Here is a 22,046-nt window from a genome sequence, read left to right as displayed (position 1 = left end):
TTTTTCCATAGGAACCGTTAGTTTTAGAAGTCAGTGGAAAATATAATAAAAATAATAGCAGGGGTTCGCTGGTGCCCTAACTCTCCCAGGCCTTCACTTACGGTGGAAGGGGGGTGCAGTAGGCTGTGGAAATTATATCGGAAAAACAACAATGCGGCTTATTGCATCTTTTCTTTAATATAATGTGGAATAATGTTTATTTATTAGGCAGTGTTCACTTTTGTTACAGATACAGTCACTTTGTTACAGGCAATTTATTAATATGTATGACGGCGTGTTCTGTAGGTGTGTGTGATACAAATTTAACATTTAATTGGCTAAGGTGTTCTAACAACAATCTTATGTTCATTTGGGTGTGACCTATTGAAAGTAGAAGTAATTTCTGTAATTCACTTGTGCTCGGAGAGTTGCAAGGACATGTAATTGGCTTTTATGTTGTATGGAGGACTTTCCTGAGCTTTATGTTGGTTGGTTGCGAACTATTGAAAGTAGAAGTGTTGTCAGCCATTCATTTCCACTCTGCGGAGTAGGAGGGACATCTGATTGTGTCAGGACTAGGGCGCATTGCGGTCTAGGGCCCGCCCCACTCAGCAGAGGTTTCTATCTTCCGCCATGTCTGGTGCCATTATGTGGTAAAATGCACCAGATACCTCTGGGAGGACGTTGGTGGCAGCAATGTTCAAGAGGACTTCATTTGTAAGGATGACCATTGCATTCTGTTTCAGTTTGTGCAAAGCTCCTATTTTATATGTATTTTCCGCCAGATGCGTGAGGTTTCACACCCTTGTCGCATGCGTGAGATTTGGCAAGGGCGTTGTCACGTCGATGTACGCGACCGTGCCCAATCTTCTGTGCTCACTATTCTGCGTGCCTTGTAGGCGTGACAGGCTGTCCACGGAGCTCCGATCTTGTTTTAGGTCCTGTGAAGCCTTTGCAGATTGCGGAGTAGCAGCGGTGAGTTGACCAGTCCTGGGAGCAGTTTCGTTTCGAATTCTTCAGCGGTGCAGCAGTTTCTGGCTTTATTCCTCGGTGAAGAACGTCTTCGAGAGTCCTGTGAAGCTGCTTCGCTCTTCGAGTTAGTAGAGTAGGTCGTACTCTACAGGTAGGAGGAAAATATAAGCCAATTCAAGATTTCATGGTCAATTTCAAGAGTTTTGAGATAAGGCTTATTTTGATGAATAAGGTATAAAGACTAAAGAAGCATTTTATGTTAGTTTCAAGGTATGTTTTGGCTCATTCAATATTCCTTGTGTAATTGTGGCGTATTCAAAATTTCTTCGTTCTTTGTATAATTGTGGCGTATTAAATATTCCTTAATTTCTATATTGCTTTTGTGAAGTGTGTAAAGGAGTTATTTGCAGATACAAATAAGACACAATTTCCTGTGTATATTTCGTTTAGGTGTATATTCTGCTAAAATTCTGTTTGAAAAAACTAAATATCAAGAAAGGAAGTCAAGTTGCTAGTGCTTATTTACATATGTAAGAACAGCCTTTTTCTACTGAAACTGAAGAAGATTTCACTAATAGGCTGACTTGGTCAATAGAGAGAATAAAAGACCTTTGGATTAATATTATTTTTTTGGTCAAGCAAAGCAATAGAATATTTGCAACAATAACTTTTCCTTTTCAGATCTCCTTCCCAGCTGTTCCCTTCCTAATCCCCTTTTCCCCCCGCTTGATCACTTCAATATTCTGTGTAATTATTACAATCAGAATTGGAGGTATCGAGAGGTGGGCCCTTATAGCATCACATCAGATCCTGAGGAAGACTTCGTCTGACAGATTGGCTGACGTGTTTTAAGGAGGACCTTCCTAAGCTTAATGTTTATTGGCTGTAAACTGTTGAAAGTGAAAGTGTTGTTAGCGATTCCTTCCTGTTTGCAGAATATTAGGGTAACGTGTTCCAAGCAGGACCCAACAAAGCTAAATGTTCATTGGCTGTGAAGTATTAAAAGTAGAGGTTTTGCTCCTTATTGGGTGGGAACGGTTCACTGTTGTCAGTGATTTTGTGACGCACTTCCAAAGGAGTATAGGAAAGGAAAGTAGTAGAGGGCAGGTTAGGAACACTATTAACTCCGTACAGTGCTCATAAGGTGGTGGAGAGGAATTATGAGGGAAAAAATTGTTTTATATCTTTCAAGGGTCATTTATATAATTGCCGTGTGGTGTATAAATCACGGCGGAAAAATGACAGTGTCTTGCACTGGTTTTTTTTTATCAAGTTTACGGGTGACATACTTCTTAGGAGTACTATTTACTTATAATGTGGTGTTTACTTTCTCTGATGGGGAGGTGTGGTTGCGCAGCAAAACTTTCAATCTAGGTTTGAAACAGTTTTTATTAAGCAAATACAAATAAACTTTCTTCAGAAACTGTTGCTGTATATATGAAAGGGGTGAGAATTAAAAATGGAATTTCATAAAATATCAGTTAAGCATGGCCACACCCTCCTTTTTTCTGCTACTGTTTGTAAAAGTGTTTCCCCATATTGTTAATAATGTAAGAGGGCATCAGTTACTTTTAGATAAAGTAGAATAGAAGTGCTACAGCAAACACTCCCGCACTACATTATCTGAGGTCAAGAGAACAAGTAAAAAACAGTTAAATACAAGTGACTTCATAATACATAGAAATGTATGCATTATTATTTTTCCAATTTGTATTCTGTAGAATTCTGGAACGTTCTGTCATAGTGCTTAGAGGTTGCACACTGTTCCGCTGACAAATCACATACTCACTTAAGAATATATAGGATGGTACTCTTATAATATACAGTACTGGTCCTATATATTCTTCAGGGAGAAGGTGAACAGGAACCACAAATAAGAATAGAAATTAGAAAATAACATTCAGAAATGTAGGGTTTATTAAATGTTTAAAGTAACAAAGTATGCATGATAGCTATATTTTGTATTCTGCAATTTTTTAGAATATGTTTCTTGAAAAAAATATATACAGATATATATTACAGATGTCACTGAAAAATCTCCTATTCCTCTAACTATAGGACAATCTATTACAACATACCTCCGAACTAAAAACCCCCTACAACAACCTTTGTGCCTGGAACCCAATTTCCACTGAAGACACCATTCGCCTGATGAACACCATTCACTCAGGATCGCCAACCGACCCATGTCCCCACCACATTTTCAACAAAGCAGACTCCATTATCGCACCCTATCTCCGAGACGTCATCAACTGCTCCCTCAACTCCGCCACCTTCCCGGAAAGCTGGAAACATGCCAAACTCAGTGCCCTCCTGAAGAAACCTACAGCAGACCCCACTGAACTAAAGAACTACCGCCCCATTTCGCTCCTCCCATTCCCTGCCAAAGTCATTGAGAAAGCCGTCAACAGTCAACTCGCCGCCTTCCTCGAATCCAACAATTCCCTCGACCCTTCACAGTCCGGCTTCCGAGACAAACACAGCACAGAGACCGCCCTCATCGCAGCAACAGACGACATTCGAACTCTACTGGACAACGGAGAAACTGCTGCCCTCATCCTACTTGACCTCTCCACAGCCTTCGACACAGTCAGACATAGCACCCTTATACAACACCTCAGGATCGTCGGAATACAAGGAAAAGCATTGGACTGGATCATCTCGTTCCTCGCAGGAAGAACTTAGAGAGTCCGCCTCCCCCCTTTTAGATCAGAGGCCACCGAAGTCATCTGCGGCATACCCCAAGGATCTTCACTCAGTCCCACTCTCTTCAAAGTATACATGAGTCTCCTCGCATCCATTGCGTGCCAACACAACCTCAACATTATCTCCTACGCAGACGACACCCAGCTGATCCTCTCTCTCACCAAAGACCCAAACACCGCCAAAACCCAACTACACGAAGGGATGAAAGAAGTAGCCGAGTGGATGAAGAACAGTCGTTAAAACTGAACTCGGACAAAACGGAAGTCCTCATCTTAGGATCATCCCCCTCCGCCTGGGACGACTCATGGTGGCCACCGGCCCTGGGAACCGCACCCATACCAACGGACCACGCACGTAACCTGGGCTTCATCATGGACTCCTCCCTCTCGATGACCAAACAAGTCAACGCCGTCTCATCATCATGCTTCAACATCCTACGTATGCTCAAAAAAATCTTCAGTTGGATCCCCACAGAAACAAGCAAGACGGTCACACATGCACTGGTCACAAGAACAGACTGGACTATGGAAACACCCTTTACGCCGGAACCACAGCCAAACTACAGAAAAAACTCCAACGCATCCAAAACGGCTCAGTCAGACTCATCCTAGACATCCCCCGCCAAGCTCACATTTCCGGTCACCTGAAAGACCTCCACTTGCTCCCCGTCAACAGCAGAATAACGTTCCGCCTCCTCACCCACGCACACAAATCCCTCTACGACCTAGGACCCGAATACCTCAACACGCGCCTGTCCTTTTACACCCCCACCCGCCAACTGCGATCGTCCAATCAAGCCCTCGCCGCAATTCCACGCATCCAAAGATCCACCATGGGAGGAAGATCCTTCTCCTTCCTAGCGGCCAAGACCTGGAATTCTCTCCCCACCCACCTCCGCCTTACACAGAACCACCTCTCCTTCAGAAAACAACTAAAAACTTGATTATTTGATAAATAAAGCTCCCCGCCTCCCTCCAGCGCCTTGAGACCCTCTGGGTGAGTAGTGCGCTATAAAAATTTTAAACTTGACTTGACTTGAACAGAATATCCATAATGAAATACTTTCGAGCGGTAATTATTTACTGAACTTCATTTCTCCGGGAGGTGAAAAAGTTTGATCTTCGTGGCGACGGGTCATAAACTCCTCTGAGATCATGACTGTGAGATTTATAATATATATATATTTTCACAGAATATAATGATCACAAGGGGGGAACAGACTAAAAACCAAAAGCCGGTGACGTTGCTTATATATCTTTACTATTTGTGCCGACGTATCATGAACTCCACTGAGATCAGCATAACTGTTAATGTTATAATATACATATTATTAGTATATGATCTCTAGGGGAAAACACAGTAACAACTGGAAGATGGTGACGTTGATTGTAAATGTTTAGGGTTTGAGCCAACGAGTCACCAAAACCTCTCAAGCGGAGTACAGTGTCAACATTATAATATAGAAAGTCACAATATATAAGGTGAAAGGAGCCAGAAAAGGAGCAATGTATGTTGTAATCTATCTGTTTCTGAAAACAAGCTGCTGACGTTACAGAGAAAAAGCGAAAAACATCCAATCAAAGTTTTTTTCTAGATGTAAATGTTTAAATATTGACAAATAGCCACAAATGATAACTAAGTACTATGCCTATGCCATATTGCAACAACTTACAACTCCGGAATATGTTTGTTGACGCAAAAGAAGAATCCGATGCTAGAAAAGGGAACCTGCATCACAGATTAGCGACTCAGAAATAACTCGCGAAAACGAAACTAATTGCACAGTAGGTGTGGTTTATATAGCTTTGGTTCTTTAATACTCAATGGCAGGAAGATTTGCTCTGCCTATGTAGATGTCACATTTTACAGTTTACACATGCTGACTTTTTAACTGTTTTACTTCTGCACGTGCTGAGAAAAGTTACAAACTGTGAAGCTGTTAAGGTTTCGATTTCCATAGTAACACAAATAAGGTCATTATTATCTACATACATTGGAGAGTTTAAAAACTTTTACTCGGTACAGTGTGTTTTTTGCATTCTCATGATTAAAAACATCTAAATAGAAGATATAAAAGCAATATTGTTTACAATAGAAGAAAAAAACAGATTAATATTTGTTATTGCTATGCTTCTTAATAAAAAAAATGCTAGCATTCGTAAATCGTAAAGCTACCCTCCGAAAGGTGTGCTGGCGCTTGGGGCGTTGGGAAGATCAAGCAAGGTATTACTTACAGTGAGATAGTGGTAGGCTAAGATGTCATAGGGTATAACATGGGACATGGCATGAGAACAGGTCTCTGCAACCCACCTGTATGGTATTGAATAGAAAGACATGCTTGGCTAGTAGAGACCAGGGACTTTCAGGATTGAACGAGACCAAATTGCTCAATATTAAATACGTCACAGAGTGTGTTTTTAAATACTCTTTCATATTTAGAAGGACAGGATAAGTTATTGTGTGTAGCTTTTCTTCTCTATGTAAATATGTCCTCATTATACACACTACTTTGTGTTAAAGGGGCGTTCTATAGCTGTTTCTGTGAGTATTTTCGACTTATATAAGCAATGACTAATTTCTAATTATGTTAAAAGGTGAGTACTGGATAGGTCTTTAAGGATTGATGTGTGTGAAAACACATGAAGTATTCAAAAACTAGTGTGAGAATGGTGCCTAAATACACACAGATTCACAGTGTTATTCTAGACAAGTAACAGTATCCTTTGCATTTTACTAAAACACATTTACTAGTTTGGAAGGGGTAAGGTGAATAGACATATTCTACATTTTTTAGTACTGCATTTTTTTATAAGAGCCTGAATCATTATCCATAGTCATAAGCAGTGACTGATTTCAAATGTTATGAAAACTTAATTACATGATATGTTTATAAGCAATTATATTTATATAACCTTATGAAGTACTCAAACTCTACTGTTGTAATGTTATTAGACAATGGTATTTACATATTATTTTTTTGGGGCCAAAATAGTTGATAAATCTACTTTTGTATTATGTACTAAGAAAACTGTTAAAGTGAAGTGTTTATGTTTTGTGCAAGTACCTAGAGCATAACAGATTTGTTATGGATAAAGAGGAGAATATGACCGAAGACACATTGAAAATGAGCAACAGTTTAATTTAAGTACAAAACAGGCAGCGAGACTAAATTAGAGGACATTAGTACTGCAGATATTACCTGTGATTTTGAAAATGAAAGCAATGATGCCGATTTTTTGGAAGCACTGGATCACGTAGAGTTACTGGAACCTATAAACTCTGAAATGGCAAACTAGCAGTATGATCTCGAAGAAGTACCAAATAAACTCCCCTTAGAAGCTGTGTTAAAATAAGAGATGTCTGAAGAATAATTTTATTGTTTAATATTAATAAAGCATTGAGCACTAGTATGCACTTATCCATTCACTGTACTAAAATTCAAGCACTTATAGATTCACTCAGACACACTCTTTACAGTATTCTATTGATTCAGTCAGTAGCCAGTACTTATGCAGCGAAGTAGGCCTTAGGACAAGGACTGCTTCAAAGCCATATGCTGTATGCATACAGTCCTCTATCCACGTACAAACAAATTAGCATTTACAAAACCTATGAAATTCACTGAAAAAAAACAGAGTTTTCACACACGTTATAGTTAGGAATTAGGATTTAAAAAACCTTAGAAATTCACTGAAAAAACCATAGGTTTCAGGCAGGTTATAGTTAGGAATTAGCATTTAAAAAAACCTTAGAGATTCACTGAAAAAATCATAAGATTTAGGAATGTTATTGTTAGCTGGACATTTCACTCATACAAAACCATTGAAATTTCTCTGATGACTGGCTGCCCGTGGAAAAAAGGATAATTTTTAAAATTTGCTGCATAATTTATAAAACTCTCAACGGCAATGGACCCATGTATCTTGCAAATAAGCTAAGAAGGTACGCACCAGCCCCATCTCTCCGCTCATTCAGCAAACTACTTCTAGCCGTACCCAAAATGCGAACATTATCAGAACGGGGACAGAGCGTGGAACTCTCTTCCTATCCAGCTACGTGATGAACGCAATCACAAAAGCTTACATGCACCTAACAAATACCAAATACAAATACATACATACACCTCAAATGACATCACTGATGACAACACTGAAGACATCATCCAGTGAGTGTGGTTTGGTTCCATATTTAAATATGTATTATATATATAGCAATCTGCATTGAAGAATGAGTGGATGTATAAGTGTCTAGAAGGACGATTTAGTAGTAGTGTGATTGACTATTTACTTGACTAATTTATAGTGTCTCTCTAAATATATTGGATAGTTACTAAACTGTGTGAATATCTGTATTACTTTCTCAGTTGTTGTGTAAACTGCTGCACCAGTTAGTTACTAGCAATGTGAATGTCTAGATTAGTTATTGGTTAGTTAACTGATTATTTGTATGGTGAGAGTGAATCTGTGTGTGGTTCGGTGGGGGGTTTGTGACTGCCCAAAGATGTGTCAATAGTTGATTCAGTAGGTATATGATGTTAAGACTACATGTTATAATGCTTGTTTGGGTGAGTGAATATGTATATGGATGTGCTGATGAGCAAATATATCTCTCAATGGTACAAGTCCAACAAACTATAATAATAAAAGGCAATTTATGTGACATTTGTTGTATACAAACAAGTATACATAAGACTCAGTGAGTGCATGAGGGACTGTATGGATAACTGTATACATGTAAAAGTATTTTTATAACACACTAAGTATGAGTTACTGTCTATATCATTAAATGAAGTGGTGTTTGTATAAGTGTGTAGCTCAGTAAATATAAGTATGATCCATTGTTTGCATAAGTGAGCAGGATGACTGCATAAGTAAATAGGATGTGTGCTGGTGTGTAATGTCAATATAGGGGTATACGTATATTTCATAGTGTTCTATTGATCATTGACAGCATGTATGAGTGAATCTATAGATAATTGATTACATGTTTTTGTAGATCTAAGAATGGCTGAGTGGGGTTTCAGATACTTGTATTAGTGTGTCAATGGATTCAAATATGGTACTCTATATTTTACAGTGAGTGATGAAAGATTATAGTAGTGTATGATGGGGTGTATCTGATTGTCACGTGGATGATGTCATCAGTGATGTCATCAGTGATGTCACTGACCATGACTGACCATGACATGAATGATGTAATATGTGACATCATCACCAGTGGATTGCGGGTGCGAGAGTTACAGTTAGTACAACTAATTATAACAGAGGAATTTCAATGGTTTTGTATGAGTGAAATGTCCTGCTAACTATAACATTCCTTAAACCTATGGTTTTTTTCTGTGAATTTCTAAGGTTTTTTAAATGCTAATTCCTAACTAAAACCTGCTTCAAACCTATGTTTTTTTAGTGAATTTCAAAGGTTTTTTAAATGACAATTCCTAGCTATAACCTGCTTGAAACCTAAGGTTTTTTCAGTGAATGTCAAATGTTTTTTAAATGACAATTTCTACTTATTATGTTGACCATTTCCCCATATTTTCAACGAGAAACCAAATCTGCAATGCTACGTAAAAATCAAGCAATAGTTCCGCTTACCACTTACAAATTAACATCAACATTTAACTACTGTAAGAACGTCGAACATGTACTACATGAATTACATGGAACTCACACCTATGTTTAAAGAGCAATATGTGTTAGAGATTGTAATTATACACTTCCCACATCCAACAAAATCACAATACTCAGCGCCACTTCCACTACAACCACCCCCACGGACCTCTCCTTCCTACTACCTCAGAGGCAGCGCAAAACAGGACAATGAACCTTTCCAAAATGTTATATCCCCTCAACATCACACTGGCCTAATCTACAGAGATGTGACAACCAAGTATGTATAAGGGAAACATCAACAATAATGTACACAACGCTAAGACTACCAGTGAAATACTATACACAATTCACTATAAAAATCAAAAACTTTTTAGTGTGTAGATATACCATTGATACGTGTAGTGTACTGAATAGTGGACGCAACCATATTATCTCAGACACTGGGGAATATTTCGGTCATGTAGCTGTGTTCACCCCTCTTTTGAAACAGAAGCGGAGTAGGCTAGTTCAACGTAAACAACATCAACGTACGACTATTAATAATTAGGCTACGCCTTGGGCGTGGTTCACTTCTGCAAAGAGAAGAGACTGCAGCTCAGTTAAGGTCCCCACCCTGCCATGTGGCTGCCGCCATGACCGCGTGCTTTCTTGATACAGGCCGATCGCAAACTCAGCACCACAGCTCCACAGACTTATGTCTGTATCGACTAGTAGTTTCCATCGACACTGCTGACAGCAGGGCTCACAACTTAAATTCAACTTTGGATCTAAGTGTGTCTTAAGTATCTGTGCTGAGAACTGCCTTCAATCTTTTCACCGGTCAGTAGAGTTGACCACTTGATACCAGTTAAATTCAGCTTTGCATCAACACTACGGACAGCATTGAATCCAGCCTTGCTTTATTTAAGGCAGAGACAATTGTACTATGTCCTCAGATTCTGTGACAAAATAGCATTCTTCGATCTTTGTGTTGACTACTGCCTTATATCTACACTGTGTACAACAGGGTTCACAACTTGAATTCAGCTTTCCATCTACACTACGGACATCATTCAAGATATCCTTGATTTATGTAAGGCAAACAATATTTTGTTAAAGGATGCCACAAAAAATATTTCTCAGTGACTGTAGTGAGTTCTTTTTTCAAATGTACACTGCGATCAAAGGCATTTACCCCTTGATACCAGTGGCACATAAGCACTACAGACAACATAAAATTCAGTCTTGATTTATTTAAGGCAGAAAAACAGTACTTTGTAGTCAGATTTTGTTAAAGTATGTAACAAAAAAAGCATTCCTCGATGTCTGTGTCAACTACTGCCAGCAGTGTTCACAACTTGAAGTCACCTTCGCATGTATACTTCGGACAATGAGGAATTCCACCTTGATTAATTTAATGCAGAGACAATTGTATTGTATGTGTTCAGATTTTTTCAGATAGAATGACGATTGTACATCACACATTCCAGTAGACAAGAGACATTATACCACTGCGACCCCCCGCAAACCGCGAATCATCACAGGGCACACACATGCTGGCTTCTTTCGGTACCACTAAATCACTGCACCCAAGTCATTTCCCTGTAGCCTTATTAAAGCAGAATTCACTAGGCAAAAAACATTGCTCCCAGTACAGCCCCCCCTTCATTACGCATTATTGCAGGGTACATGCTAAATGCCAAAAACAATACTAACTCAGTGGACCATAGATCATTGGAAAGAAGAGTGAACAGTTTTATGTCAGCAATGAGGCATACTATCACTTTTAAATGGAATTCATGCAGAATCCAATCGACAAAAGACATTACCCCAATTACTGTGCCCCCCCTCCCCCCCAGACCATGCATCATCGCAGAATATGTACACGCTAAGCACCAAAAATCACATGACCTTACTAAGACACCATTCACAACACAAAAAACATTACTATCAGTACAGCCTGCCCGGACCACGCATCATTGCAGGCTCCACAGAACCTTCTTGTTTTAGATACCACTAACTCAGTAGACACCAAACTAAGTATAACACCTATCAAACCCTACACAATATCCCTTTATTATCCTTCCTTGAAACATTTATTTTATATCACTTATACATTTAGTTGAATAATAAGATGCATGCTGCATACATGTTTGATCTTCCGCTTCCTCTATGATTGCTGATGATGCACTCTAGATTTACACTTTAGACAGCAGGGTATACAACTTGAATTCACCTTTGCATCTACACTGTAGACAGTAGGAAATTCAACCTTGATGTATTTAATGCAGAGACAATTATACTGTATGTATTCAGATTTTGTTAAAATAAGTTTAAAAAAAACATTGTACAATAACTGTACTGACTACTAGCTTCTATGTACACTGTGCACAGTAGGGTTCACAACTTGAATTTACTTTTTCATCTACACTGCAGACAGCATTAAATTCAGCCTCGATTTATGTAAAGCAGAGAGCAAGCACCTTCAATAGCTGCATCATGTGAACTATGATACCAAACAATATACAAGATTACGCCAAAATGTACCTCCACCACCAGCAGTACCAAGTACCTCTGGGGTATCACCTTTAACATCGCCACTAGACATACGTCCCCAATTTGTGAAAGTTACAATACACTGCGTGAAGAGGAAACATGTGTTATTTTTGAGGAGCAATCAGTACACCCCGTTTTCACAGCAATTGATAACAATTGATGCTAGTTTTTTTTATCCCGTCTCAAAGTTCATATACTCCAGTGTGCTACAGAGAATGATTTCAGTGCAGCCCGTTCATCATCGCATGGTGAGCACATGATAAACACTAGACGTACCACCAACTCAGTACACCGTAAATAATCGCCACGTGCCCTTCTTAAGGCAAAATTCAATAGTCAAAACACATTTTTACCAGTGCGGTCCGCCTGTTCCACGCATCATCGCAGGCTCCACACAAACCGCCCCTATCTCAGTCCACCACAACTCATGAACTCTTTACGATAGAATCTTCTGTGTATTATTTGTCATACAATGCTCCTACCTTTGTACAGTAGAAGTCATAAACCATTTATGATTAAACATCTGTATATGATATCATGATTACTATTCTACTACTTGCCAACAACAACGTAATAAAATGAAGTCGAGCACATGTGCCTGTACCCACTTCAACCATCTATCTGTGTCTGTGTATTTATTGCGTTTGTAAAATGCTGCTCCTCCGCCCTACCACATTATATTTTGCTATAAATAGCGTATGCAACCATCTTACCTGTGACAGTAAGTGTGGGCTATTCCTCCTTTTTTTGTGGTTTTCAGCATATTTATCTAGCACAAAATCAACCCAAAACTAATACATTTTCAGGCACTCGTACATTACGTCATTACTCTACAATAACAGGATGTAGACGCAACTCCGAGGCTCGAACACTGATTTCCAGCACCAAGTTCTACAGTGTACCTGAATAACCACATACGTATAGTTATATTAGCAGCCCTTCATGTGCCAAAAAACTGCAACTTAAACCTTTCACAGCCCTGTATTACTACAGCTACAACACTCCACTGAATGTACAACAAAGATTCAGAAATGCAGAAATGCATCATGTCCACCATCTTTTATGTATGCAACTATGAACGAATATAGAGTCAGTGATACCTGGGGTCAGGTCACACTCACTGCCGCTCGGCAACCTCCATAAGAGGCCAAGTGGGAGGGAGGAGCAGCTGGGAGGTGGGAGCGGGGGGCCAATGGGCGAGGGCACGGGAGACAAAAGGCAAAAGGGGGCGGGCCGCAGGGGAGCAGCGGCAGGAAGCGAGGAGCGGGGGACACAGAGGGTAGGGGCGCAAAAGGAATGCCTAGGAGCAGGAAACCAAAAATACAAAAGTACAAATGCCAAGTTAGGAGAAAAACAGATTAGCGGTACAGTGGAGGCGCAACACAGTCACCAGGGGCACACCAGCGGCGAACCCTCGGCAGCGGCAGCAGTGGGGCAGAGACACGGGCACAGCAGGAGGAGCCATGCGGCATGGGGAGCGTCCTGGGGTCAGGTCACCAAAAGATGAAGAGAAATCAGATGAGGAACCTATAAGATTAATAAAGGATTTCTCCCAAGAATCTAAGGAAATTGTTGGCATAATAAAAAAGAATTGGAAGATTCTGCAGCTGGATGGTACAATAGGAGAAAGAATGGGATCACACCCAACGATAACATATCAAAGAGCCAAAAATCTAAAAATCGGTTGGTACACAGCCATTTTAAAGCAAAAGAACCCAAGGACACATGGCTCAATACCAAAGGCTTCATTAAATGCCACAATTGCAAGGTGTGCCAGATCGAAAACCAGTGACATAAACAACATTGGCTAACAATAAAGTCTGGCACATCAGGGAATTGATAACGAGTATGAGTCAATATACAGTTTATGTGATTGAGTGCTCGTGCATGTTAAAGCATGTGGGAAGCACCATATGAAGAAAAGAATACTTGAACACGTACGTGCCACAAAAAATAAGGACAAGAACAATGCAGTGGCCAAACATGTGGAGCTATACCACAATGGAAACTGGAAATCTCTGTAATTCTATGGGATAGAGAAAATACCAGTGAGTGGATGAGGCGGCAACAAGGAGAAAGTGCTGCGACAAAAGGAATCACGCCATATCTTAAATTGTAGAAGTATGACACCACATGGCTTAAACCAATTGGAAGAATTCTACATACACATTTAATCAAATAAGCAGCCCCCCATAGTGGGCAATCATAGACATATCACACCAGGAAGATAACACTCAATCTGCAATGGAAAATAGGCACTAACAAAGGCACGACTAACCCAATGGAGGGAAGATAGAAGACAAAGTAGGCTACACCTGGTAAAAATACCGTGGTCCTCAGGAAGAGACATGTGTCCACCTCCACTGGAGGGGATAAAACCTGACAAAACAAAAGGCACAATGCACATCGAGTGGGTGGCTTGCAACTGAAACGCCCAAAGTCCATCACCATTGAAGGGCACATAAAAAGTTAACCACATCAAATAGAAATGAACATCTAATGGAGGATGATAAGGATACAATAAATCATGCAGGTTGTTACATTGTGTTTAAGTATGGATATTTACTTGACTTTTATGAACTATTCTGACTTAAGTAGAAATATAACAAACAACCCTTGAGTAATGATACCGGTCCCGAGAGTAGAATCATTAACTATTTTATTATATGTGTAATTGCATTATATTGGAATTTATCACTGTCTTTTCAGCACATTTTCACATAGTAAATTACTGCAAAACAGAGGACTACATCTCCCAGGAGTCGGAGGGGAAAACTCTGTTGTAAACGGAAATGAGGTAATAGCATTTACTAGTAACAAATGTTTAAAAACAAGGCAGACCGTGTAAGCCATATAGGCGTGAGCAAGGTATTTTGCAATACCGAAACGTGTTCGTTGGATCTGTATTTTGCGGATTAATTAAATGATTTAAGAATAAATGAATCACTGGAACATACCTGCTGGGTTGCAACCCTATTTTCTTCCTCGCAAAAGGATTGCTGTATGTTTAGCGGTTTGGTTCAACCACGAGGGTAACATACCTTTTGGAGCACCGAGCAAACCGGAAAAGCGAGCTGCTTTTGGAGTATATCGCAGATACTGACAAAGAGGAGCACCATAGCCTCTCGGGTGGGGGCCTGTCTCAGGTGTGTCAGAATGGAAATATGAAAGAAAAAATATCTGATTTACAGAGGAACTATCTGGAGTATGAACATTAAATAGCACTTACCATTCCTGTCATGTGAAAGAATATATAAAAAAAATGTACACCAATTGCCTCTTTAAATCAACACATGGACACTGGTCCTTCTTCGATGTTTCATATTACCCCTGATCTTTGGCATATAATTAAGAGGTGTTGACCTTGAAACGTGTCATGCTGTTTTCTGCTTGAAAATAAAGAACTTGAAAAGCACGTCGGTGTGGCCTGTTTCAAGTAGCTGAAGGGTGCGTGTTTCTGAGGAATATATATATATTTGCTAGCATGGCGTGGGCAAAGACGTGGCGGCCGTGAAAGGATTTGAACATATATATATATATATATATATATATATATATATATATATATATATATATATTCCACACAAAAGAAAGATCGTGGCACACCTCTTGGTAGTTTTTAATGATGATTTATTTCAGATCATGAAAACCTGGAGGTTATCACAATCTGAAATAAATCAATCTTTTGTGTCGAATAATAGCGAGACACTGCCCTGGTCTCAATGTGAGCACGGACTGTATTGTGCTCCCTCTGCTACAGTACAATTGGAGTGGGGAAAAAAAAAATATATATGTACATGTGGAGCGGATCCGGGATACCGGAATGACCAGAGCCCACCTGTCAGCCTGGAGAGATAAGAGGCGGTGTTGAAGCCAATCTGCTTCGCGCTGGGCTAGGAAGGATTGCCATTCCTGTCCCCGCTTAATTGAAATCCGGACACTTTCAGGTTGAGACGGTTGGGGACTCGAGAAAGCATCATATCCCAGTTGGCAAGTGATAAGAACAGTCGACACCTACGTAGCGCCAACCCGCCCTGTGCAGCATCGCCCAGACTTGATGTTTAACAACAGTGTATGCTGGGACTGGTAGTCACAGAACATGGAGTGACTGACCAGCGATGTCTAATGAGAGGCATGTATCACCTTGGGGGCAGAGCAACGCACGACCAATCGGTACTGGGCAAGATACTATATCTTGGAAACGCGCCCTAAACCTCAAACAACTCACCACTGGCGCTGAAGAAGGCTAAAAACAATGCCGAAATGCATCCGCTGAGAGTGGGAGGTGGTATCTGTTCCTCTTGCCTCTGTGAAGGATTAAAGGTGTTTTTTCGTGTTCCCCTGCTGTGGCCTCGCACTTTGTCTTTGGAGGAGGTGGGAACTGGATATGTATATATATATACATATATATATATATATATATATAACGAAAAGACTTTCTCACGAAAGAATGGAGTTGCACACATCAGGTGGGTCTGAATGTCTTTTATTCAGTATAACGAAAAGACTTTCTCACGAAAGAATGGAGTTGCACACATCAGGTGGGTCTGAATGTCTTTTATTCAGTCCAGGGTTGCTGGCGGTTTTTGCTCCAATGCATTTTGGTCTGCTTCTCAGACCTTTCTCAAGGAGGCCAGTCGCATCGTTGGGCTGAGGGGTGCACAGGTCCAGACGTTCACTTCTTTGTTAGTTCAAATCCCGTTGGTGGGTTGCTAGAGTGCCTCAGTTTGGCCCCCTAGTGGGCGCCGGCTCGGCTGGGAGAGTGCAGCATGCTGGTCTCTGTGGTTTCCTGAAGTCCGTTAATTCTTTCCCTTTGGTGGGTGATGCGTGTAAGTTGCTTTCCACCTGATTCTCTTGCTGGCTACTTTTGATATATAAGTATGTATATATTACCTACTGGCAGCGCCAGTAGGTAGTTATAGTTAGGACCTATTTTACATTGGAAATCTGCAACATTCGATTTCCCATATCTTTGGCGCCGATTGATGAATCTTTGCCAAATTTTAAAAACTCGTGGGGCGCTTTGGTTCGCTAGTATCCTGAATGTTTCGGGGTGATATGTCATGCAGGGCCGAGAAAAAAGGGGGTCCCAAAATGGGTTTTCCCCATGTTATTTCCCATAGGAAATTTTAGACATGGCTACACCCCAAACTGCTGAATGGAATCACACCAAATTTTTAAAAAAAGGTAGCCTTTGGTTCAGAAAGTGCCCTTTTTTAAAAATGGTGTAAATCCGTTCTGTAGTTCCTGAGAAATTCAAAAAATAGTGGTGAAAAAATAATTTTCCCATAGGTAACTTTAGACACTATTATAGCAAAAACTGCAGAACCGAATTACACCAAATTTGGCAAAAAGGTACTGCTTGGCACAGAAAGCAACCTTTTTAAAAAATGGTGTAAATCCATTCGGTAGTTTCCCACAAGGACCTTCAAACCCCAAAAAAGCATAAAAAAAAAGTGTGAGATTCGCGCACCCAGCGTGAATTTCGGCCGATAATTTAAAAAAACGAAGTGTGGCCTCCCGTGCTTCGTTAAAGCAAAGCCCCTGGAGGGGCCAAGTCCCAGGGGAAATATGTTTATTGAAATGGGGGACCCTGGGACTGCCACCCCCGGGGCTTCACTACAATATATGGGGGAGCTCACAGGCCACCCCAGTCCCGGGGGACCACCATCCCCTGGGCACTAAACCTCGGGGCTTGGGGGGGCTCAAAGGCCCCCCCCCAGCCCCGGGGACCTCCACCACCAGGGCTTTTCTTAAATAAGTGCGGGGGCTGTAAGCCCCCCCAAGTCCCAGGGCTTTCAGTATATGTTAGCGGGGGGCTCAAACCCCCCCTGCCCCGAGGACCGCCACTCCACGAGATCGTGTGTTTGTACTTTCCCCTGAGGCGTGAGCCGGGGGTTCTAGGCAGCTACTTGCTATTTTTAAAAACTGTTACCTGATAAAATTGTTTGTTGCTACAATTCGGACCCTTCCCTCAGTGTTTTTAAATTCATTTGCACTTCGCTCCTTTTGCACTGAAACCCTCCTCCCCACTAGGCAGAATCGGCGCTGACATGCTCTCTAAAAGGGTCCCGCCATCTTAGGTGGACTCCGGGGCAGCGCACTAGTTGCTCGCTCACTCCCGCCCCCCGGAGCATTTAAAATCGCGCCCAGCCTCGCGCGTTCAGATCGTGTGTTTGTACTTTTCCCTGAGGCGTGAGCCGGGGGTTCTAGGCAGCTACTTGCTATTTTTTAAACTTTTAAAAACTGTTAACTGATAAAATTGTTTGTTGCTACAATTCGGACCCTTCCCTCAGTGTTTTTAAATTCATTTGCACTTTGCTCCTTTTGCACTGAAACACTCCTCCCCACTAGGCAGAATCGGCGCTGACACGCTCTCTGAAAGGGTCCCGCCATCTTAAGTGGACTCCTGGGCAGCGCACTAGTTGCTCGCTCACTCCCGGCCCCCCTTCCCTCACCATAAAATGAACACCTGGCCCCGGCGGCGCAGCGGGCGGGCGCAACGGGCGTGCCGGCGGCGCGCCAAAGGCGCGCCAAAGGCAAGCCCATCTGCGCCCATCCCGCCACGGCCGCGACAGGCGCAGGACATGCTGGACTAACTCAATCCACTCAAAAGTACTCTGTGAGTAATTTGCTAACGTATAACACCACAGGTAAATGTCGTTGTTGCCCTCCCATGGACCAGATATGGGGTCCTTTTTCGTGTATACCTTGTAAATGGACCTCTCCATAGCCCCAATTTGAGTCCCCAACAAGCTCAGTCCCCACAAGGTCAAGTTCGTCTAAATTTAAGGGTGGACTAATCAATGCACGCTCTATGTGCTGCCATAGTCAGGAACTTAGAGATCTGATCCATGACCTTGGACTGGATTTTCTCTTTGTGACCGGGACTTGGTTTAATGATACTTCTAATCCTGACCTGGCGATCGCCCTTCCTCCCGATTTTAACATTTGTAGACATGGCAGATCAAGTGGAAGAGCGGGAGGGGTGGCTTTAATTATTAGAAGTTCCATTAAATGCCACACATTTGACCTAGAGCCTCTTAAAGGGGCGAAGGGAATAGGTTTCTCCATCACACTGAATGCATCTGCCTCATTTTCGGGAGGCTTGGTCTACCGCCCCCCTGGAAATGCCACCCCATTTTTGGACTCCCTCGGGGATAGTCTAGGACTATTTTTGCTATGTTACCCCCATTTCACTCTTATGGGAGATTTTAATCTTCCGTTGGAATCCAAAAATGATGCGCAAAGTATTAGTTTCTACCAGACCTTGGATATCTTTGGCTTGCATCAATCTGTGATGCTACCTACCTATTCTGCAGGGCATACATTAGATGGTGTTTGTTCCAATTTTCCCGCATTGGCTACATTTACCACGATCCCACAAATTTGGACGGATCATAGCCTGATTCCTTTCAATGTCTGCCTTCAAGAACAGGTAAAAACATCTAGGAAGGGACAGCAGCCTACCAACGACATAAATTGGAAGAAGGTGGCTGATAACATTAAGTCAAACCCTCCCCGGCTGTTGCATGCCCCAGTCTGTAGGGAGATGTGATCCAGGACTCCAGAGGCTTCCATTCTTGGATGCACCAAGTCATTGCAGAATGCGTCCCGCCCAAAGGACGCCAATATAAGGGCACAAAGGGAAAACCAAATGCCCCCTGGTTTTCTCAGGCTCTGGCAGAAAGTCATTTACTTTGTAGGAAAATGGAACGGAAATGGAGAAAAACCTACGATCAATCAGCCAAAATTCTCTATGCCCAACAAAGAAAATCCTATTTGGCCAGCATTAAATTGGCAAAATAAGAATTTTACATCAAGGCCATTAATGAGGCACAGCAGAAGCAAAGAACGGTCTTTTCAATAGTAAAGTCCTTCACTTATCCTAAAGCCCTTCAGCCGATAATTCCTCCATCCGCAGCCTTTTGCAATCAAATTGCAGACTTCTTCGAAGAGAAGATTGTACTTATTCAGAGGCATTTTCCAATCACCATACCCCCCCCTTCCCTAGCCAGCAAGAACAGAGAGAGAACATGCCATATACCCTGAGCACCTTTCAACCGGCCTCTCTTTCACAGACCAGGGAAGTTATCTTGGCTTGTAAATCAGGAGCTCCCTCTGACTCATGTCCCCCATTAATACTCCATCAGTTAATTGATGTAGTCAATCCTGTCATCAACGCGATTGTCAACGCTTCACTATGCTCAGGAGTGGTCCCCCAGAGTGAAAAAAGGCGATTGTTTAGCCTCTTTTGAAAAAACCCAATAAATCCACTACCGACCTGTCCAATCTCCGCCCAATATCACTTCTCCCAGTTTTGGGTAAAATAACCGAGCAGATGGTACTCCAAGAGTTAAAAAACTTCGTTGACACTCACAATATCCTACATCCCCAACAGTCAGGTTTTCGTCCTAGGCATTCCACCGAAACTGCCTTTATTGAGCTCACTGACTCCATTAAATAGAGGGCAGAAATGCTGTCCTGATCCTGTTGGACCTCACGGCAGCATTTGACACCATCTCTCATGAAATCCTGATTGGCAGGTTGAGAGATATAGGTGTAACTGATGTTGCCCTGACCTGGATAGTGTCCTTCCTTACCAATAGAATTCAAACGGTCTCCCTGGGTCCTTTTTTATCCAACGAAAAAAAGGTCTTATCTAGGGTCCCCCAGGGCTCCATCTTAAGCCCTCTGCTATTCAATGTTTATATGGTCCCCCTTATTACATTGATAGAGTCACATGGGATACTGGTAACATCTTACGTCGGCGACACGCAACTTGTTGTCTCCATGGATAAAAATTCCACGAATGCGGAGCAAAAGTTTAAGAGCTGCTTGACGGAAGTTTTCCGTTGGATGGACAAAAACCACCTAAAATGTAACACCAACAAAACTGAAATCTTACCTCTGGGTAAAGATGTCCATTTCTGCCCCAAGGATTGGTGGCCCGAGGATTCACCTGCTCCTCCCCACTCAGTGGAAATGGCAAGAAATCTAGTTGTACTATTTGATTCTGCTCTTTCCTTCGGCCAGCATGTAAGGAATACGGCAGGAAGCTGCTTCAGTATTATTAATCACTAAAAAAGTTTTTTGATTTCCTGCCTACTGACTCTAGAAAGTCGGTAGCGGTTGCGGTGACATTATCGCGTTTAGACTACTGTAATGGTCTAATGGCTGGAGTCAAAAAAAGCCACGCTAAAAAAAACTGCAGAGTGTACAACACGCAGCGGCAAGATTGGTACTTAAATTACCAAGAAGATCTTCCGCCACGGCTCCACTCCAGACCTTACACTGGCTACCCTTACATAAGAGGATCTTGTATAAGATCTTGCTGACCTCTTTCAGAGCCCTTAATAACATAGGCCCGAAGTACCTGGCGAGACATTTTGTACGATATGATCCTTCGCGTTGCCTGAGGTCATCTGGCGGTAATCTAATTAACACCCCTAGATTCAAGTATAAAACCAAGGGAGGTAGGACCCTCACGGTATTGGCTTCCAAAGCATGGAATGCCATGCCTAAGGGCCTGAGACTCCTAGCCCAGGAGAGTGTCTTTAGGAAGAACCTAAAAACCTGGATTTAAAGTTTGTCAGACAGTTTGGTAATTGCTGCTATTTAAGTGTCCATCCTTGTAGTACACACTAGTTCAGCGCCAGGATGCCCCTTCCGGAGTGACAGTCAGCACTTTAGAAATGCCTTATACAATCCAATCCAATATAATACAATACAAGAATCAATTGGTGGGGGGCTCAAAGGACCCCCAAGCCCCGGGTACCGCCACCCCCCAGGGCTTTTCAAAAACATTTGCAGGGGGGCTCATGGCCCCCCGCAGCCCAGGGACAACCACCCCTTGGGCTTCTATTAAAAAAAAACTGTGTGGGGGGGGGGCTTGAACCCCCCCACATGCTCCGGGGATGGCCACCCCCCGGGGTTTAGAAAATGGTGGGAGGGAAGCTGCGCTGCCCCCCTCCTGGAGCCCTTGAGGGCCCTGGGGACCACCACGCCCCAGGGCTTGCTCCTGCAGTGTCCCAGGGTACCTACCCTGGGACACTGCTGTTTGCTATAACAGGGAGGGAGCCTCACAGCTCCCGCTCTGTCATAGCAAACTGCTTTGGTTTTTGGAAGAGAGAGCAGGGAATCCTGTTCTCTCTTCCAAAAATCAGACAATTGCTTTTCCACACAGAGAGCTTCATCTTATCAGCTCCCCATGAAGAAAAGCAATGGAGGCGGGGAGCTGGT

This window comes from Lissotriton vulgaris, chromosome 9 (assembly GCF_964263255.1).
Source record: "Lissotriton vulgaris chromosome 9, aLisVul1.2, whole genome shotgun sequence".
In the NCBI taxonomy this organism is placed as follows: Eukaryota; Metazoa; Chordata; class Amphibia; order Caudata; family Salamandridae; genus Lissotriton; species Lissotriton vulgaris.
This window is presented reverse-complemented; position numbering follows the sequence as displayed.